General features: G+C 55.3%; 1 protein-coding gene across 1 annotated transcript in view; it reads right to left on the bottom strand.

Annotated features, from left to right (window-relative positions):
- ADGRG7 (adhesion G protein-coupled receptor G7) overlaps positions 1 to 14,117 on the bottom strand; it is a 1,214,738-nt gene that overhangs the window by 1,115,285 nt on the left and 85,336 nt on the right. The gene's annotated exons all lie outside the window — the stretch shown is intronic.

Below are 14,117 nucleotides of genomic sequence, written 5' to 3'. Positions count from 1 at the left end.
GTGCCACTGCACCCGTCGCACACCAGCAACTCCGCCGGCTCCATTCGGAGCCGGCTTCATCGTTGCTGGGGCTTTCCCGCTGGGCGGGCGGGCGGCCTTTTGGCGGTCACCCGCCCGCCCAGCGGGAAAGTCAGAATGACCGCCGCGGTCATTTGACTGCGGTGCGGTCTTCTGGCGGTCTCCGCCCGCCAAGGGTCGGAATGACCCCCATAGTCTTTTCAATCTTAATGGGATAGTTTCAGCAAAAAGGTCCAGCAATTTGACAAGCGTCGAAGCGTTTTGGTGGTTTACTCCTGTATATTAGACCACCTTCATCAGGACAATGTGATACTATCCCGTTTAAGTATATATGGTTATTTCAACCAATCCAGTCAATCAAATACTTCTGCTTCAAGGAAAATTCCTTTTTGCAATTCTTCCAGTTGTCATTGAGCTATACCCTTATGCGTCTAGGGTCTATTCGAGCTCCCTTATCCAACCAGTAAGATGCTCATCGGTCTATGTTAAAACTCCAGTCAATCAATCGCATTTATAAAGCGCGCTACTCACCCATCAAGGGTCTCAAGGCGCTAGGGGGGGGTCAGTGCTCGAAGAGCCAGGTCTTGAGCTGCCTTCTGAAGGAGAGGTGGTCAGGTATGGCGCAAAGGTGGCTGGGCAGAGAGTTCCAGGTCTTCGCTGCCAGGAAAGAGAAGGATCTTCCGCCAGCGGTGGCTTTGCGGATGCGGGGTACGGCTGCCAGGGCCTGTCCGGTGGAGCGCAGAGTGCGCGGAGGGGTGTAGAAGGAGACGCGGTTGTTGATGAGTTTGGGTCCAAGGTTGTGGAGGGCTTTGTCTGCATGGGTGAGTAGTCGGAAGGTGATCCGCTTGTTGACGGGTAGCCAATGGAGTTTTTTCAGGTGTCCGGAGATGTGGTGGTGGCGAGGGATGTCCAGGATGAGTCTTGCGGCAGCGTTCTGGATCCGTTGGAGTTTCCTCTGCAGCTTGGTGGCGATGCCGGCGTACAGGGTGTTCCCATAGTCCAAGCGGCTGGTGACGAGGGCGTGGGTGACGGTTTTCCTGGTGTCGGTGGGGATCCAGCGGAAGATCTTGCAGAGCATGCGGAGGGTGTTGAAGCATGCCGAGGTCACCGAGTTCACCTGTCTGGTCATGGTGAGGGAAGAGTCCAGGATGAAGCCGAGGTTGCGCGCGTGGTCGGTGGGTTGGGGAGTGCTGCCTAGGGCGGGGGGCCACCAGGAGTCGTCCCATGCGGTGGGAGTGGGGCCGAGGATGAGGACCTCCGTCTTGTCTGTGTTCAGTTTCAGACGGCTGTCTGTCATCCAGTTCGCCACTTCCTTCATTCCTTTATGTAGTTTGGTCCTGGCTGATGTGGGGTTGTTAGTGAGGGATAAGATGAGCTGGGTGTCGTCGGCGTATGATATAAGGTCGAGTCCGTGTTTGCGTGCGATGTTCGCCAGTGGGGTCACGTTGAAGAGAGTGGGGCTGAGGGAGGATCCTTGAGGTACGCCGCAGATGATCTCCGTGGCTGTGGATCTGAAGGGGGGCAGGCGGACTCTCTGAGTCCTTCCGGAGAGGAAGGAGACAATCCATTCCAGGGCCTTGCCTCTGATGCCGGCGTTGCTGAGGTGGCGTATCAGGGTGCGGTGGCAGACTGTGTCGAAGGCTGCAGAGAGGTCCAGGAGTATGAGGGCCACGGTCTCTCCCTTGTCGGTCAGGGCTCTGATGTCGTCCGTGGCTGCGATGAGGGCGGTTTCGGTGCTGTGGTTGGCCCTGAAACCGAACTGTGTGGGGTCGAGGGAGTCGTTGGTTTCCAGGGCGTTGGTGAGTTGAGCGTTGACGATTTTCTCAATCACTTTGGCGGGGAATGGCAGGAGAGAGATGGGCCGGAAGTTCTTGAGTTCGGTGGGGTCTGCTGTAGGTTTCTTTAAGAGGGCGTTGAGCTCTGCGTGTTTCCAGCTTTCCGGGAAGGTGGCGGCGGTGAGGGAGGCGTTGATGACGTCTCGGAGGTGCGGTGCGATGATGTCGTCGGCCTTGTTGTAGATGTGGTGCGGGCAGGGGTCCGATGGGGATCCGGAGTGGATCGAGTTCATTACGCAGGTGGTCTCCTCGGTGGTGGTAGGGTTCCAGGTGAGGATGGTGGTGGTGTCGGTGGAGGGTTCCGGGGGGGGGCTCGTGTCGGCGGTCGGGAAGCTGTTGTATATGTCGGTGATCTTGTGGTGGAAGAAGGTTGCGAGGGAGTCGCAGAGGTCCTGTGAGGGAGGGATGGAGTTGTTTTCTGCTTCCGGGTTGGAGAGCTCTTTGACGATGCCAAATAGTTCCTTGCTGTTGTGGGCGTTGTTGGCAAGTCTGCTCCGGTAGGCTGTTTTTCGTGCGGCGCGGAGGTGTTGGTGGTGTTGGCGGGTGGCGTCCTTGAGAGCTGACATGTTCTCTTCGGTCTGGTTAAGGCACCACGTCTTCTCGCGGGCGCGGCATTCTTTCTTGGAGTTCTTGAGGTCGGTGGTGAACCAGGAGTTTTTCTTGTGGTTGTTGGTGCTGGCTTGAGTCTTCAGGGGGGCCAGGAGGTTGGCGCAGTCGGAGATCCAGTTTGTGAGGTTGTTGGCGGCTACGTTGGGGTCGGTGGTGCTGGTGGGTTGGTTCTGGGAGAGGGTTGATGCGAGCTGTTCCGTGGTGATACGATTCCAGTGTCTTCTTGGTGGTTGCTGGGTGTGGTGGAGCACGGTGGTCTTCTTGAAGATGAAGTGGACGCAGCTGTGGTCCGACCAGGTGAGTTCGGTGGTGTGGCTGAAGGTGATGTGTTTGCTGGAGGAGAAGATGGGGTCGAGCGTGTGTCCAGCATAGTGGGTGGGGGTGTTGACTAGCTGATTCAGTCCCAGGTTGGCGAGGTTGTCCAGTAAGGCGGTGGTGTTGTTGTCGGTGAGGTTCTCCAGGTGAAAGTTGAGGTCTCCTAGGAGGATGTAGTCGGTGGATGAGAGTGCGTGAGGGTTGACGAAGTCTGCGATGTCTTCGCTGAACTTGGTGCGAGGTCCTGGTGGTCTGTACATGAGGGTGCCTCTGAGGGTGGTTTTGGGGTCGCTGTGGATCGTGAAGTGGAGGTGTTCGGCGTCGGGGAGCGAGTTGTCGGTGTCGGTCGAGATGCGGATGGAGTTTTTGTGTGCGATGGCGATGCCTCCTCCGATGCGGTTGGTGCGGTCTTTCCGGATGATTTTGTAGCCGTCGGGGATGGCTATGGCGATGTCGGGTGCCGAGGTGGGGTTCATCCAGGTCTCGGTGAGGAAGGCGATGTCCGGGTTCGTAGAGTTGATGAGGTTCCACAGTTCGATGGCGTGCCTGTGGATGGATCGGGTGTTGACCAGGATGCAGTGGAGGTTGTTTCCGGGGGAGTGGTTCTTGGCGGGAGCGGAGTGGGTCCGGAGGCAGGTGAGGCGGCAGTTGCTGCAGGTGAAGGGTCCGAGGGTACGTTTCAGGGTGGCGCGGTAGCAGCCCGGCGTGCGGCCGGGGTTGAGGTTGGCGAGGAAGGCGGAGTCGTAGGTCAGGCGGGGGGCGCGGGGGCCAGGGGTTCGGGCGCTGGGTGCTGTCCAGGCGCGGACGGGCGCAGACGTGCCTGCCTTAGGCGCGCCTTCGGCGCGGCCGCCATATAAGGGGTAGCCGGGGAGGCGGGGACAGCTGGGAGGCGGGAGGAGGGCGGGTAGGGGGGAAAAAGAGCGGGAAAAGCGGCAAAGGGCCTCGGGGAGGCGAGGAGGCCCAAAAAAGCAGAAAAGTACCTAGAAGGGGTACACAAAAACGGAAAAGCGAGAGAAAAACGACAAAAAGCGGCGGAAGGACGGAGGGGGACGGCGGGGGCACGAGGGGCAGCAGGCAGACAGGGATACAAAAAGCAAGGGGAGCGCGATCACAACGGGGAAAGCAGGCACTCAGGGATACAGAAGGCAAGGGGAGCGCGGTCACACGGGGAAAGCAGGCACTCTGGGATACAAAAAAGCAAAAGGGGACGCAATCACACACAGGGGAAAAGGCAGACACTCTGGGGGACAGTCAGCACAACAACAGAGCAGAGGGCAGGCACAGAGGATCTGGTGGCGCCGCGAGGGCAGGGAAGCGACCTACCCTGGGGTCAAGGGTCGCTACCACTGCCTCGCAGCGGCTGCCATATAAGGGGTAGCCGGGGAGGCGAGGACAGCTGGGAGGCGGGAGGAGGGCGGGTAGGGGGGAAAAAGGGCGGGAAAAGCGGCGAAGGGCCTCGGGGAGGCGAGGAGGCCCAAAAAAGCGGAAAAGTACCTAGAAGGGGTACAAAAAACCGGAAAAGCGAGAGAAGAACGACAAAAAGCGGCGGAAGGACGGAGGGGGACGGCGGGGGCACGAGGGGCAGCAGGCAGACAGGGATACAAAAAGCAAGGGGAGCGCGATCACAACGGGGAAAGCAGGCACTCAGGGATACAGAAGGCAAGGGGAGCGCGGTCACACGGGGAAAGCAGGCACTCTGGGATACAAAAAAGCAAAAGGGGACGCAATCACACACAGGGGAAAAGGCAGACACTCTGGGGGACAGTCAGCACAACAACAGAGCAGAGGGCAGGCACAGAGGATCTGGTGGCGCCGCGAGGGCAGGGGAGCGACCTACCCTGGGGTCAAGGGTCGCTACCACTGCCTCGCAGCGGCTGCCATATAAGGGGTAGCCGGGGAGGCGAGGACAGCTGGGAGGCGGGAGGAGGGCGGGTAGGGGGGAAAAAGAGCGGGAAAAGCAGCGAAGGGCCTCGGGGAGGCGAGGAGGCCCAAAAAAGCGGAAAAGTACCTAGAAGGGGTACAAAAAAACGGAAAAGCGAGAGAAGAACGACAAAAAGCGGCGGAAGGACGGAGGGGGACGGCGGGGGCACGAGGGGCAGCAGGCAGACAGGGATACAAAAAGCAAGGGGAGCGCGATCACAACGGGGAAAGCAGGCACTCAGGGATACAGAAGGCAAGGGGAGCGCGGTCACACGGGGAAAGCAGGCACTCTGGGATACAAAAAAGCAAAAGGGGACGCGATCACACACAGGGGAAAAGGCAGACACTCTGGGGGACAGTCAGCACAACAACAGAGCAGAGGGCAGGCACAGAGGATCTGGTGGCGCCGCGAGGGCAGGGGAGCGACCTACCCTGGGGTCAAGGGTCGCTACCACTGCCTCGCAGCGGCCGCCATATAAGGGGTAGCCGGGGAGGCGGGGACAGCTGGGAGGCGGGAAGAGGGCGGGTAGGGGGGAAAAAGAGCGGGAAAAGCGGCGAAGGGCCTCGGGAAGGCGAGGAGGCCCAAAAAAGTGGAAAAGTACCTAGAAGGGGTACAAAAAAACGGAAAAGCGAGAGAAGAATGACAAAAAGCGGCGGAAGGACGGAGGGGGACGGCGGGGGCACGAGGGACAGCAGGCAGACAGGGATACAAAAAGCAAGGGGAGCGCGATCACAACGGGGAAAGCAGGCACTCAGGGATACAGAAGGCAAGGGGAGCGCGGTCACACGGGGAAAGCAGGCACTATGGGATACAAAAAAGCAAAAGGGGACGCAATCACACACAGGGGAAAAGGCAGACACTCTGGGGGACAGTCAGCACAACAACAGAGCAGAGGGCAGGCACAGAGGATCTGGTGGCGCCGCGAGGGCAGGGGAGCGACCTACCCTGGGGTCAAGGGTCGCTACCACTGCCTCGCAGCGGCCGCCATATAAGGGGTAGCCGGGGAGGCGGGGACAGCTGGGAGGCGGGAGGAGGGTGGGTAGGGGGGAAAAAGAGCGGGAAAAGCGGCGAAGGGCCTCGGGGAGGCGAGGAGGCCCAAAAAAGCGGAAAAGTACCTAGAAGGGGTACAAAAAAACGGAAAAGTGAGAGAAGAACTACAAAAAGCGGCGGAAGGACGGAGGGGGACGGCAGGGGCACGAGGGGCAGCAGGCAGACAGGGATACAAAAAGCAAGGGGAGCGCGATCACAACGGGGAAAGCAGGCACTCAGGGATACAGAAGGCAAGGGGAGCGCAGTCACACGGGGAAAGCAGGCACTCTGGGATACAAAAAAGCAAAAGGGGACGCGATCACACACAGGGGAAAAGGCAGACACTCTGGAGGACAGTCAGCACAACAACAGAGCAGAGGGCAGGCACAGAGGATCTGGTGGCGCCGCGAGGGCAGGGGAGCGACCTACCCTGGGGTCAAGGGTCGCTACCACTGCCTCGCAGCGGCCTTAAAAGGGGTAGCCGGGGAGGCGGGGAAAGCTGGGAGGCGGGAGGAGGGCGGGTAGGGGGGAAAAAGAGCGGGAAAAGCAGCAAAGGGCCTCGGGGAGGCGAGGAGGCCCAAAAAAGTGGAAAAGTACCTAGAAGGGGTACAAAAAAACGGAAAAGCGAGAGAAGAACGACAAAAAGCGGCGGAAGGATGGAGGGGGACGGCGGGGGCACGAGGGGCAGCAGGCAGACAGGGATACAAAAAGCAAGGGGAGCGCGATCACAACGGGGAAAGCAGGCACTCAGGGATACAGAAGGCAAGGGGAGCGCGGTCACACGGGGAAAGCAGGCACTCTGGGATACAAAAAAGCAAAAGGGGACGCTATCACACACAGGGGAAAAGGCAGACACTCTGGGGGACAGTCAGCACAACAACAGAGCAGAGGGCAGGCACAGAGGATCTGGTGGCGCCGCGAGGGCAGGGGAGCGACCTACCCTGGGGTCAAGGGTCGCTACCACTGCCTCGCAGTGGCCGCCATATAAGGGGTAGCCGGGGAGGCGGGGACAGCTGGGAGGCGGGAGGAGGGCGGGTAGGGGGGAAAAAGAGCGGGAAAAGCGGCGAAGGGCCTCGGGGAGGCGAGGAGGCCCAAAAAAGCGGTAAAGTACCTAGAAGGGGTACAAAAAACCAGAAAAGCGAGAGAAGAACGACAAAAAGCGGCGGAAGGACGGAGGGGGACGGCGGGGGCACGAGGGGCAGCAGGCAGACAGGGATACAAAAAGCAAGGGGAGCGCGATCACAACGGGGAAAGCAGGCACTCAGGGATACAGAAGGCAAGGGGAGCGCGGTCACACGGGGAAAGCAGGCACTCTGGGATACAAAAAAGCAAAAGGGGACGCGATCACACACAGGGGAAAAGGCAGACACTCTGGGGGACAGTCAGCACAACAACAGAGCAGAGGGCAGGCACAGAGGATCTGGTGGCGCCGCGAGGGCAGGGGAGCGACCTACCCTGGGTTCAAGGGTCGCTACCACTGCCTCGCAGCGGCCGCCATATAAGGGGTAGCCGGGGAGGCGGGGACAGCTGGGAGGTGGGAGGAGGGCAGGTAGGGGGGGAAAAGAGCGGGAAAAGCGGCGAAGGGCCTCGTGGAGGCGAGGAGACCCAAAAAAGTGGAAAAGTACCTAGAAGGGGTACAAAAAAACGGAAAAGCGAGAGAAGAACGACAAAATGCGGCGGAAGGACGGAGGGGGACGGCGGGGGCACGAGGGGCAGCAGGCAGACAGGGATACAAAAAGCAAGGGGAGCGCGATCACAACGGGGAAAGCAGGCACTCATGGATACAGAAGGCAAGGGGAGCGCGGTCACACGGGGAAAGCAGGCACTCTGGGATACAAAAAAGCAAAAGGGGACGCAATCACACACAGGGGAAAAGGCAGACACTCTGGGGGACAGTCAGCACAACAACAGAGCAGAGGGCAGGCACAGAGGATCTGGTGGCGCCGCGAGGGCAGGGGAGCGACCTACCCTGGGGTCAAGGGTCGCTACCACTGCCTCGCAGCGGCCGCCATATAAGGGGGAGGCGGGGACAGCTGGGAGGCGGGAGGAGGGCGGGTAGGGGGGAAAAAGAGCGGGAAAAGCGGCGAAGGGCCTCGGGGAGGCGAGGAGGCCCAAAAAAGCGGAAAAGTACCTAGAAGGGGTACAAAAAAACGGAAAAGCGAGAGAAGAACGACAAAAAGCGGCAGAAGGACGGAGGGGGACGGCGGGGGCACGAGGGGCAGCAGGCAGACAGGGATACAAAAAGCAAGGGGAGCGCGATCACAACGGGGAAAGTAGGCACTCAGGGATACAGAAGGCAAGGGGAGCGCGGTCACACGGGGAAAGCAGGCACTCTGGAATACAAAAAAGCAAAAGGGGACGCGATCACACACAGGGGAAAAGGCAGACACTCTGGGGGACAGTCAGCACAACAACAGAGCAGAGGGCAGGCACAGAGGATCTGGTGGTGCCGCGAGGGCAGGGGAGCGACCTACCCTGGGGTCAAGGGTCGCTACCACTGCCTCGCAGCGGCCGCCATATAAGGGGTAGCCGGGGAGGCGGGGACAGCTGGGAGGCGGGAGGAGGGCGTGTAGGGGGGAAAAAGAGCGGGAAAAGCGGCGAAGGGCCTCGGGGAGGCGAGGAGGCCCCAAAAAGCAGAAAAGTACCTAGAAGGGGTACAAAAAACGGAAAAGCGAGAGAAGAACGACAAAAAGCGGCGGAAGGACGGAGGGGGACGGCGGGGGCACGAGGGGCAGCAAGCAGACAGGGATACAAAAAGCAAGGGGAGCGCGATCACAAAGGGGAAAGCAGGCACTCAGGGATACAGAAGGCAAGGGGAGCGCGGTCACACGGGGAAAGCAGGCACTCTGGGATACAAAAAAGCAAAAGGGGACGCGATCACACACAGGGGAAAAGGCAGACACTCTGGGGGACAGTCAGCACAACAACAGAGCAGAGGGCAGGCACAGAGGATCTGGTGGCGCCGCGAGGGCAGGGGAGCGACCTACCCTGGGGTCATGGGTCGCTACCACTGCCTCACAGCGGCCGCCATATAAGGGGTAGCCGGGGAGGCGGGGACAGCTGGGAGGCGGGAGGAGGGCGGGTAGGGGGGAAAAAGAGCGGGAAAAGCGGCGAAGGGCCTCGGGGAGGCGAGGAGGCCCAAAAAAGCGGAAAAGTACCTAGAAGGGGTACAAAAAAACGGAAAAGCGAGAGAAGAACGACAAAAAGCGGCGGAAGGATGGAGGGGGACGGCGGGGGCACGAGGGGCAGCAGGCAGACAGGGATACAAAAAGCAAGGGGAGCGCGATCACAACGGGGAAAGCAGGCACTCAGGGATACAGAAGGCAAGGGGAGCGCGGTCACACGGGGAAAGCAGGCACTCTGGGATACAAAAAAGCAAAAGGGGCCCTGATCACACACAGGGGAAAAGGCAGACACTCTGGGGGACAGTCAGCACAACAACAGAGCAGAGGGCAGGCACAGAGGATCTGGTGGCGCCGCGAGGGCAGGGGAGCGACCTACCCTGGGGTCAAGGGTCGCTACCACTGCCTCGCAGCGGCCGCCATATAAGGGGTAGCCGGGGAGGCGGGGACAGCTGGGAGGAGGGCGGGTAGGGGGGAAAAAGAGCGGGAAAAGCGGCGAAGGGCCTCGGGGAGGCGAGGAGGCCCAAAAAAGCGGAAAAGTACCTAGAAGGGGTACAAAAAACCGGAAAAGCGAGAGAAGAACGACAAAAAGCGGCGGAAGGACGGAGGGGGACGGCGGGGGCACGAGGGGCAGCAGGCAGACAGGGATACAAAAAGCAAGGGGAGCGCGATCACAACGGGGAAAGCAGGCACTCAGGGATACAGAAGGCAAGGAGAGCGCGGTCACACAGGGAAAGCAGGCACTCTGGGATACAAAAAAGCAAAAGGGGACGCGATCACACACAGGGGAAAAGGCAGACGCTCTGGGGGACCGTCAGCACAATAACAGAGCAGAGGGCAGGCACAGAGGATCTGGTGGCGCCGCGAGGGCAGGGGAGCGACCTACCCTGGGGTCAAGGGTCAAAGGTCCAATTCTGTTATTTGCAGATGGCGGTTCCCTCTTCCGTATTTCGTCTGGAATAGATCGTTACCCATCTGTGCCCTTCAAAGCATTTCCAGAGGCCGGGGGAGGCTACCCCTCCCCAGCCCGTAACACCTATTTCCAATGGGAGAGGCTGTAACACCCAGCTCCCAAAGAAAATGCTTTGTTCTACCTTCCTGGGACTGAGCTGCTCAGACCCCAGGAGGGCAGAACCATCTCTGTGAGGTGGCAGCAGCTGTAGCTGCATTGCAAGCCTCAGAGAGCTGATTTGGCAGTACTGGAGGTCCATAGTGGAGCCCCCAGGATGCATGGAATTGGCTCCCCAATACCAGATTTGAAATGGGGGGACAATTCCATGATCTTAGACACCTTCCATGGCCATATTCAGAGTTACCATTGTGAAGCCACATATAGGTATTGACCTATATGTAGTGCACACGTGTAATGGCGTCCCCGCACTCACAAAGTGCTGAGAACTGGCCCTGAACTATGTGGGGGCACCTTTGCTAGTGCAAGGGTGCCTCACACTTGGTAACTTTGCACCTAGCCATCAGCAAGTGAAGGTTAGACATATAGGTGACTTATAAGTTACTTAAGTGCAGTGACAATGGCTGTGAATTAGTGTGTGCACTATTTCACACAGGCTGCAATGGCAGGCCTGTGGAAAGGTTTGTCTGAACTCCTTGTGGGTGGCAAAAGAAATGCTGCAGCCCATAAGGATCTCCTGGAACCCCAATGCCCTGGGTATCTAGGTACCATATACTAGGGACTTATAACGGGGGGGATGTGTGCCAATTGAAATTGGCAAATGAGTTCACTAGCCTATAGTGACACATTTAAAAGCAGAGAGAGCATAAGCACTGAGGTTCTGGTCAGCAGAGCCTCAGTGACACAGTCAAGCACTCCTGACAACACACACATTAGGCCACAAACTATGAGCACTGGGGTCCTGGCTAGTGGGATCCCTGTGACACAGTAAAAACACACTGACACACACTCACAAACAAGCCAAAAGTGGGGGTAACCATGCTAGAAAGAGGCTACTTTCTCACAATGTTTTAATGACTTTGATGCTTTTTCATGTTAACTTTTCTTTGAATGGTGTTTTTCTTCACATTTCCAATATGTGCACCTTTTTCTGAGGTAAACATCGACATTGCACAACCATCTTCTTCACTTTCACTTGATAGTGATACAGAAGAACTTTGTGACGATGATTTCGATGACGATCAACTTCATCTGGTTTTGATTTGTCCAAACTGGTGCTGTCGCTTGGCCTTGTGAGTGTGTGACACACATCGTTTCTGTACCACATTCTCACCATGATGCACTTACTTTTTCTTTCGCCTTGCAAACATTTACAAAATGGTTCTCCTTCCCATGGCCTTTGGTTATCTGGCCAATGGCGGAACATTTACCTTTGTGTGGAATCCACACCTGAAACACAACCTCTTTTTCTGTGGAGACATCACTTTCTGTAATTGAGCCTTGTGCTTCTGCTTGCTTTTCCGGTTCATGACTGACTTGTTTTGAGAACCTCCGGCCTCCATGTTAGCAGCTTGTCACTCGGCACACATTCAGCTCTGACAGCTATGAGAACTCGCTCCCGACTAGAAGTTTCTCCCAGCATTCATCGTCTGAATGAATCTGACAGGCATCCTTCAATAACTCTGAGATGTTTTGCTTCTTCATCATTAAGTTCATTGAGATTATGGTGGTTGAACTTACAGTGCTTGATGTGTATATCCAGTCTCTCAACAAAGCGGTTTATTGTTTCACCAACTCTCTGTCGTTCTTGACTGAAAATGAACCCTTCATAATCTACATTTGGCATTGGATTGAACTTGAGATTCAAGGCTTCTTTAACTTGACGGTATGTAACTTCAGCAGTTCTCGGCATGTTATTTATGAATTCTTTTACACCCACATTAGCAAGATTCTTAAGGTATTTGATCATTTTCTTGCTATCTGTTCCTTCTAGGGCATCAATGAAATCATCAAGTGTCTCTATCTTTTGCCAATATTTTTTGGCAGTATTGAATGGTGCTGGTAGTTTCAGGAAGGCAGTGGCAATATGATCATTTGTGGAACTCACTGATGTGGAAGACAATGTTCCCGCTGACGTCGCTTGGTGGTCTTGGCAAACTTGTTTATGCAAACCATCTCTAAGGGCTTGCAATGTGCTGACCTCTGGGCCATCTTTGATAACTGTGGGAAATATGGCCTCTATCTTGGTCTTCATTTGAAAAAAAAACAGTCCTTTACTATTCCGATCGCGGCCTTTCAGTCTTTGAAGACCTGTGGAGTTTTCTGAGCCCCACTCAGCAGCTTTGGTGGTATGCCACTTCAGGTGTGGATGGCTCAGGAAGCACAACCCTGGGCACTTCTCCTTGGGCCACTTCCCCAGTGCTGTGGCATGATGACTCTCTTTAACCAATTCTGGTAAGCAGATGGCAGATGACTGTTTCTTTTATCTGAATTGCTTCGTTTTCAGGAGTCCTTTTGTGCTCTTTGACATCTGGTTGATCTCTGCCGCGCAGCGCTTCTGGTTGCCGTGTTATCTTGCAATATGCTGTTGATATTCCCTGCACTTTCAAAACCTGGTTGTATCCACCTTCAGCATTATTGTACAGTGTAATGTATAGTTTTATGTTGGGTAGTAGCGCGGTACCCCTCTTTACAGTCTTGTCAACGGGTTCTTGGCCAACAATGTAGACTTCTTAGTGAAGCTTTTATTTTCTTCAAGCGCTGCACACCAACTGGAGTTGACTTTGACTCCACATATGCCAAACATTGATTCTGTACTTCGACGTAAGCATATGTGGCACACACAAGCAGTTTGCTTCGACCACAGCAAACTCGCTGGGACAGCACTGTAGATCTTCGGGTTACTTATCCCCTAGCTCGTCGCAAGTTGTAGCGTCTTCGCCAGCCTGGGTACCCGCAAATTACTATGCCTCACATGGAGCTGGGTATTACATGTCTTTATTTGTCAATGTCTAACCGTGTACCCAACATTCGAAACCTGCATTCACTTCATCACTCTCTAACACTTAAGTTACAGTTCTACTGAGTCCATCAGGAGCCAAAATGGTTCCGTCTTTAATAACACACACATCAGTACAGCTTTTTACACTTCAACTCAGTGTTTTGCAGTAGCAAAGCTATTGTTTTTGCGAATCGCAGGTTTTGATAAGTTAGCAAGGCATGGATTTTGTTCTTTAAAAAAATATATATATGCCTGGAGTTCCCTTTTAATTGCCTACCACTACAGGAGTGTGCCCTTTGGAAAGACATTAGATGGTATGTGAGATAAAAAAGCAATATTGTGATTTCCCTTAAAAAAATCTTAGTTAACTCTTAGTTAGTCATTAACCCCTCTTGCGCCCTCTGTACAGTGGTTCTGGCACTCAAGGTTCATGTTGTATTTCCCCTGTGCCAATTCATGGCCTCCTGCAACACCAGGATAAATACCCCATGGGCCCCATGGCCCAACTACACCTTAACCCTTTAGCAGACCAATTCCCAGACCATTAGAACGTTCTGTTTCTGCTGTTGTTCAATTAGTTTATCATTTTTGCACACTTGCGAGCAGTAGACATATGCTTCCAGTTTATTGGTTCCAACTGCCATAACCTATTGACTCCACCTGCTAATGTTAATTGATTCCACTTGCTTCTGTTCATTGGTTCCACCTGCCATGACCTATTGACTCCACCTGCTAACGTTAATTATTCCACCTGCTTCTGTTTATTGGTTCCAACTGCCATATCCTATTGAATCCACCTGCTAATGTTAATTGATTCCACCTGCTTCTGTTTATTGGTTCCAACGGCCATGAACTATTGACTCCACCTGCTAAAGTTAATTGATTGCACATGCTTGCATTAAAGGTCAAAACCATTAGGCTTACAGGTGTTCTCTTCCACAGCCCTTTGGAACCTCTCTGTTTCCCATGTGAGCAACGTGCCTTTCAGGCGTCAGCCACATTCATACAGTATTTAAACTGCACCCAAAACTCCAGTCGGTGCTTGTCCTTGTTCCTGTCTTGACAAAGCATTATCCCTGCACTCTCCTCATGAGTCAACCAGATTACTCCAGTTCTCTTGTCTTCCTCAGCCCAAGCCACCCTGCAACCTCTGTGATACTGACGCCATAGACGCTTCTGTCATCTTTACTTCCAGTGTGGCAATTCCTCTTCAGCTCTCTGCATTACAGCTAAAAAGACTTACTTCGGATTCCAGTTTTAGGTCAGAGATATGAGGCTAAGTACTTGATCACAGGTTAGTGCACACTAATCCTTAGATTAAGCCTAAGACTGTCTATAAGACTGAGTTCTGAATAGA

This window comes from Pleurodeles waltl, chromosome 8 (genome assembly GCF_031143425.1).
Source record: "Pleurodeles waltl isolate 20211129_DDA chromosome 8, aPleWal1.hap1.20221129, whole genome shotgun sequence".
Taxonomy (NCBI): Eukaryota; Metazoa; Chordata; class Amphibia; order Caudata; family Salamandridae; genus Pleurodeles; species Pleurodeles waltl.
Note: the sequence above shows the minus strand (reverse complement) of the source record. Positions and strands in the feature narration are given on the sequence as shown.